At 35.8% G+C, this 7,620-nt stretch overlaps 2 non-coding genes across 2 annotated transcripts; both read left to right on the top strand.

Annotated features, from left to right (window-relative positions):
* The first annotated feature begins 3,400 nt into the window (after window positions 1–3,400).
* Window positions 3,401–3,482, top strand: Trnal-uag (transfer RNA leucine (anticodon UAG)). Its single transcript has one exon. It is a non-coding gene; the product is annotated as a tRNA-Leu (tRNA).
* A 508-nt stretch (window positions 3,483–3,990) lies between these two features.
* On the top strand, window positions 3,991–4,072 carry Trnal-cag (transfer RNA leucine (anticodon CAG)). The gene has a single exon. It is a non-coding gene; the product is annotated as a tRNA-Leu (tRNA).
* Window positions 4,073–7,620: the final 3,548 nt, after the last annotated feature.

Raw genomic sequence — 7,620 nt, 5'->3', positions numbered from 1 at the left:
CTTCATTTGTAATGGGGGCATCTGAAGACCTACGCGACTTTTATCACGAGTTACATGATACGTATTCTTGTGAAACAGAAATTACACTTTATAATTTACAATTTTACGACTTGCAATTTACAGTTTATTAGCAGTTTGGGAAACCGTAAACATTTAAATGGCTTTAACTAAGTACTGAATCCAGTGTACTTTTTATCAGAAATGAGATGGATCAATTGTTGCATTTTTGCGAATGCTCGTTAATCGTGAGGTTTAGTTAAAAGTTTAAAGGGTTCTAAATCAGATCGAGCTATTACTTCAAATCTTGACTCTGCCGAGAGCTACGTACACTAGACTTTTCGCAAAGTTCTTTTTTCCTAAATCTACAGCAGCTACAGTGGCTCCCAAAAGTGTTCGTACACCTACGATTTTCAATGAAATAGGCCATTATCCATTGGTTAGAATTAATATTTCGCAATAGGTATTTTATTATAAAATCTATGATATATATTTAACAAAACTACATGAAAATTTTTAATAAAACATTAAAGCATAATTTTAAAAAAATCAAAAACCAAAAATTGCCGGAAATTTTATCTCACAAAAGTCTTCGTACACTTTGAAAAAATGTCAAAAAATTAGTAAATAATCTAACTTTTTACAAAGTTATTATTTACTAGAACATCATGCAGTATCAACAAGAGCTTTTAAACGTCTGGGAATAGATTTCATTGTTTTTTCTTTCTTTTTTTGCGTAATTTCTGATTAAGTGTTCAACCACAGTTTGAGTCTTACTGTTTCTAGCTCTATTTTCATTTCAAAGCTGTATTTTCGTAATCTAGCCCCCAGATATCTCTAAATATGTTACATGAAGTTCAAATCTGGAGATTGAGGGGGTATTTCTAAGCTTAAGGACAATTTTTGAGGCACCAAACGCAAACGTGTGCTTCTTATCGTTATCTCGATAAAAAACAAAGTTGTTTCCGATTACCAAATTTTGGGCTAATAGTTTAAAATTGCTTTTTAAAATATTTAAATGAACAACATGATTCATAATTTAATCAAAAAATACCAAATTTCCAAGTCCTGATGCTGTAATGCACCCTCACACTAAAACACCTTCACCGTCCTGATTAACTGATCCAACAAAGTTTTTCAGATTAAATTCCTCATTTTTTCTTCTATTTACAAATATACAACAATTTAACCCAAAATGTTGAATTTATTTTCATCTATAAGTAAGACGTTGTTCCAAAACTTTTTGAGCTTATTTATCATTGATTTTGCGACGGAAAGCGTAAGCTTACTGTTATTCGCACGAACAAGAAAATTTTTTGCAGGAAGAGGTCCCATTTAATCCAGCTAATCAGAGAACTTGGCGAACAATTTTAGGTGAAAATTAAACGTAAAATGTTTCATTCAATCCTTCAGAAATTCTTTCAGCGCTCAAATGTGTATTTTTCATAATTTTTTTAACTGTAAACCTCCGATCACGCATTGTTAACTTTGAAAGTTGACCTTTTCTTACCGTGTTTTCGATTCGATTCTTGTCTTTAAAGCACTTTATCAAGCACTTCACTATATAATGGTATAAATTACCTAATTTAGAGACATTTCAAACCAATTTACCGCTACTGTGAGGAAACAATTCAAATTTCGAATGATGTTTGTGGTGTTTTTCAAATACCAGTCATTTTAAAGTAATAAGCACAATATTAAGGAATAAATAAACAAAAAATTAAAGCCAAATGACTTTTAAAGGTCAACACAATGCAAAAATAATAAAAAAATGATATACGATAGTTTTAATCATGAATTTATTCGAAAAAATTTGAGTGTACGATGACTTTTGTGGCGTATTATTTCTCCGTCTGTTCATTTTTTGACAAATTTCAAAAATAAAATCTGGCAATATTTTGAAAAAAACTACTGGGTTTTATTCAAAATGGCATAAGAATGGTGTGAAAAAAAATTGGACTTCATATTCAAATTCAGTTTTGCGTTATTTTGGTTTTACTACAAAATTTCAAGGTGTACGAACACTTTTGGGAGCCACTGTATATCGAGGGTTGTGTGATACGTATTGTTGTGAAATATGATTTTACAATTTGCAGTGTTACAATTTTAAAATTTAAAATTTACAATTTTAAATTTAAAGCAATTTCTGATGTTTTTTAAGTGAGTCGTGCATTTGCTTTCGGAAAGCAAACTTGAATAGCGCCCAACTAATGATGAAGACAAAATTTTTTTGTACATAGTTGCGCATTTGAAAAAGCCTTTCTTCACAGTCGTCGGAAGTCTCTGAGACGCTGTGGTCTATTTCTTTCTCTATCGTGCTCATATTAGTTGTTTTCAGACTCATGTACTCGACGCTTTCTTACTCGAGATGCGCGTAAGAAAGGCCTCAACGTCATGTACCACATATTCTATCCTGCGAATTTATTTTATATTTTCACCACTAAAAAGCAAAAAATAAATACATTTAAATTAAAAAAAATATACTGCTTTCAAAAAATACCTAGGAACTAAAAAGCAAAAAATAACCGATATTGGGTAGGGGGTTCCAACCCGAACCTATAAATGAAATTTATTTTGCAATTTCAGTACAAAAATCAACTAAACTAAACACCCAATTATAAAATAAACACTGATTTTAATTAATCTCATTTTCATGCCGGAAAATGTAAGCTGCAATCTCTCGTTACCTTTCGACGGTACACTTTCGATTTCGATTCCAAGTCACAACTGATTACAACTGTATTTATGTCGAGGACTGCATACTAAGTGCCTTGCCTCCATTATTTTTTATATCGATATATGGCAGCACCATCATCGGATTGAACAGTTAATGAGAATTTTAGAACTAGACCAGGAGCTAATAGCTACCTGGTGCTGGCACCCCCAGAGGTATCGTTTCACTTGGAAGACATTGAGACCACGAGCATATTTAACTTCGCCCAGTCCCCTTTAATGACGACGGTGGGTCTTCGACCATCGAGGTTCGAGCTCAGGACCCTCCAGCCCCGAATCCGTCACCCGATCGGGCTACCACGGCCCCTCTCGTTTTCTTGCCTACCTAGCGCTCACCTTTCGACGGTAGCGTGGCCGAGCAGTCATAGGCGCTGGTTTCAGGCGCCAGTCTCTACGGCGGCGCGGGTTCGAATCCCACCGCTGCCAGTGAGGCCTGAAAGTTTCTTTTTACAAGTCATTGGCAGAAAAAGATAATCATTTCCGATTAATAGACTAAGGATTTTAACCCTTTTGCGGCATACGTGTATAGTTTTTGTTTGAATGAAATCGAGTCTCTGCATGGACTGGAACAAAAACTCTTTAGTTTAATTTGCTTTTATTCATTGCGTTTGTTTCAAGTTATCCGAAACGTGTCCTCATATTTTTCTGAAGAGTTGCGCTTAATTACGTGTGCAGAGTGGCCGAGCGGTCTAAGGCGCTGGTTTTAGGCACCAGTCTTTTCGGAGGCGTGGGTTCGAATCCCACCGCTGCCAGTAATACAAAATTTGTTCTTTTATGATTAAATGTCGAAAAAAGCAAACTGAAGTTCGAGTCTCTTGTTGACTTGCTTTTTGCATAAAAATTTCCGGAAAATAAAGGTCGTAAGCTCTCGTTTTCCTGCCTACGTAGCGCTCAGCTTTCGACGGTAGCGTGGCCGAGCGATCAAAGGCGCTGGTTTAAGGCACCAGTCTCTTCGGAGGCGTGGGTGCGAATCCCACCGCTGCCGGTGAATACAAAAATTTCTTTTTTTTTTCTTTAGCGGATCTGAAAGGTAAAGGAAGAACAATCAATTACTTTTAGATGATTTTAACATATGTAGCTGATGCAAACGATATATACCACCATCTCATTTTTAAATTCTAGTTTTTTTGAGTCAGATCAGAAACTACGATATTGCCCGAAATGAAAATTACTCTTTCAGAAAATCCGTCTTTGCGCAGCCTCTTGCTAAGTTTGAACTTTATGTTAACATTTTTTTTCGACAAAACGGGTCGCTGTGCAGGTAGCGTGGCCGAGTGGGATAAGGCGCTGGTTTCAGGCACCGGTCTTTTCGGAGGCGTGGGTTCGAATCCCACCGCTGCCAGTGAGGCCTGAAAATTTCCTTTTTGTAAGTCATTCGCAGAAAAAGATAATAATTTTCGGTTAATAGACTAAGGATTTTAACCCTTTTGCGGCATACGAGTATATTTTGTGTTTGAATGAAATCGAGTCTCTGCATGGTCTGGGACAAACACTCTTTAGCTTAATTTGTTGAGCGGTCTAAGGCGCTGGTTTTAGGCACCAGTCTCTTCGGAGGCGTGGGTTCGAATGCCAATAATGCAAAGTTTGTTCTTTTATCTTTAAATGTCGAAAAAAGGAAACTGAAGTTCGAGTCTCTTGTTGACTTTCTTTTTGCATAAAAATTTCCGAAAAATATAAGTTGCAAGCTCTCGTTTTCTTGCCTACCTAGCGCTCACCTTTCGACGGTAGCGTGGCCGAGCGGTCTAAGGCGCTGCACAGTATGGCATAGTGGGCAAAAATCCACCGAACTCGCGCGTTTTGAGCTAGGATCTTCTATTATGGCTCAAAATGCGGCAAAATCCTTCGACTATTTCGTAGTGGTGCTACAATTTTGAATTTCTTAACCCCCTAAGCCCCGCAGAGCTCAGAATGAACCCAAGTCGCGATTTTGAAAAGTAAAAAGTATGACCGTATTTTTTCCCTGATATGCGGCTCAATGCTTAGTATAAATTGAGGGGTTGGATGATAAAACACAACTTTTGATCGCTGCCGGGTGTTTAGAAGTGCTTTTTTCCACCGTATAAGTGATTAAAAACATGATTTTTCATTTTTTCCGTTGAAAAATGGGTTTTAACGGTCTTCACACATCTTCATACAAGAACAAACATATATTTTAATTCTAATCTACAAGTTTTCAATTATTTTCTAAAGTTCAAAAGGTAAAAACCTCCCTAAAACACCGAAAAGTTGCTCAAAGTCCGAATTTCAGCTCGAGATCCTACCATTGTCCACGGGAATACATTTGTGCAATAGCAGCAAACAGCTAATTTTATATGTATACATTTATGTGTACACATTTTGAGAACAAATCGTCTGCGTTCGAATTAAGACCTTTACATTTAGAATTTCCGAATGCTTTTGATGTTTTAAAGAAAATTTACTGTATTAAAGGAGCAGTTGAGCAAATGTATAGACGCAAAATTAGTATGTTTGTCTGTTTCCTCGGAATAATCGTAATCTTGGAATTGTAACTGGTATGTTCACTCTTTTACGTAAGTGTTTCTGTTGAAATTCTAGCTTAAAATGTAAAAGCAGATGTTAAAATTTTAATGTGTTTTAAACTAAACAATTAATACTCAGATGAACCCTTTTAGCCTCAGTTTTGTTCCTAACAACATCATTTATAGGTTATAATACAGCTAAATTTAAGGTAGGGGTGAAAGGATTAATGAAATTATATGATTATACTTCACTCTATTTAATTTAAAAAACAAATATTTACTATTATATGTCCATTAGCTTTCACTTTAGAAGTATGAAAAACAGACATGTTATTTTAACTTTATTATAAAGTTTTATTGAACTTATATTAAAATTTATGTTGTTTAGTTGGTCTTACACGCAGAAACTGATTTTTAAAAAATGTAATTTACATAATTTGTTTAAATACTTATTTATGTAACAGAGGACAAAGTTTTCTATTTTGCATACTTGTGTAAAAGAGTGAACATACCTGCCATAATTCAAATACTCCGATTAATCCAAGGAAACAAACATACTAATATTGCGTCTACACATTTGCTCAACTGTTACTTTAATACATTAAATTTTCTTAAAAACATCAAAAGCATTCGGAAATTCTAAATGTAAAGGTCTTAATTCGAACGCAGACGATTTATTCTCAAAATGTATACACATATATGTATACTAGGGTGGATCGAAAAAAACGAAATTTTGAATCTTAATTTGGAATACCTGCCAAAAGCTGTGCACGTGTAAGTACAACACACCTGTAAAATATTATCAAGTTTGAACAACTCTTTGAGGGTCCTACCAAGGCTTGAATTTCTCCAAAAATAGAAAAAAAGGACAAATTTCCAAACTTTTTATGAAAATACTAGTGTTTAAAATTTTTGTTATAATACGGATAAAATGCTTCCTTTGAACACTCTTTTCATGTATCTTCACAATTATTTACAGTCTTTGCACCATTAAGTTCGCACATAAGCCGTTAAGTTTCGCGAAATTAACCAAAAACTGACTTTTTTTAAGCTTTTTTGCACATTGCAATATTTCTTCTTTTAAAGACCAGTTTTCTTTTTTTTACAACGCCTATACAGAATGCAGTTTTAAACGGAAGTGAAGTTCAACTTTATTACATTAACAGCCCAGCATCCACTAAAAACAGATGACTGCATTTCGAGTTCCATTCTACCTTTTCCATCTGCCGAGCCACATGTATTAAGTATAAATTTATTATTCATTTTACATTAGAAGTAAACTATCAAAATGATTTAGTTGTACTAACTAAAAAAACAATAACGAACGCAAAATTGGTGTTGGTGTTTTCAATGTATTGTTGAAGACTTTCATTAGATATGACAGCTAAAATAGGAGAAGGGGTGGCAGTTATGTTATTGCACATTCTTGCCGGTTGATAACATCAGAGTAGTATGATGGCTATTTTTCGGTGTTTTAGGAAAGTTTTTACCTTTTGAACTTTCGAAAATGATTGAAAACTTGTAGATTAGAATTAAAATATATATTTGTTTTTGAGCGGGAGATGTGCGAAGACCGTTAAAACCCATTTTTTCAACGGAAAAACCTGAAAAATCATGTTTTTAATGACTTATGCGGTGGAAAAAAGCATTTCTAAACACCCGGCAGCGATCAAAAGTTGTGTTTTATTATCCAATTCCTCGATTTATGCTAAGCATTAAGCCACATATCAGGGAAAAAATATGGTCAAACATTTTAGTTTTCAAAATTGCGACTTGGGTCCATTCTGAGCTCTGCGGGGCTTAGGGGGTTAAGAAATTCAAAATTGTAGCACCACTAAGAAATAGTCGAAGAATTTTTCCGCATTTTGAGCCATAATAGAAGATCCTAGCTCAAAACGCGCGAGTTCGGTGGATTTTTGCCCACTATGCCACACCTCCGAATAGACTGGTGCCTTAAACCAGCGCCTTAGACCGCTCGGCCACGCTACCGTCGAAAGGTGAGCGCTAGGTAGGCAAAAAAACAAGAGCTTGCAGCTTATATTTTCCGGAAATTTTTATGCAAAAAGCAAGTCAACAAGAGACTCGAACTTCAGTTTGCTTTTTTCGACATTTAATCATAAGAGAACAAACTTTGTATTACTGGCAGAGGTGGGATTCGAACCCACGCCTCCGAAGAGACTGGTGCCTTAAACCAGCGCCTTAGACCGCTCGACCTTGCTACCGTCGAAAGGTGATCGCTAGGTAGGCAAGAAAACGAGAGGGGCCGTGGTAGCCCTATCGGTAGAGTGTCGGATTCGGGGCCGGATGGTCCTGAGTTCGAACCTCGATGGTCGAAGATCCACCGTTGTCATTAAAGGGGACTGGGCGACGTTAAATATGCTCGTGGTGTCAATGTCCTCCAAGTGAAACG

The sequence above is a fragment of the Uloborus diversus genome, chromosome 8 (genome assembly GCF_026930045.1).
Source record: "Uloborus diversus isolate 005 chromosome 8, Udiv.v.3.1, whole genome shotgun sequence".
Lineage (NCBI taxonomy): Eukaryota > Metazoa > Arthropoda > Arachnida > Araneae > Uloboridae > Uloborus > Uloborus diversus.
This window is presented reverse-complemented; position numbering and strand designations above follow the sequence as displayed.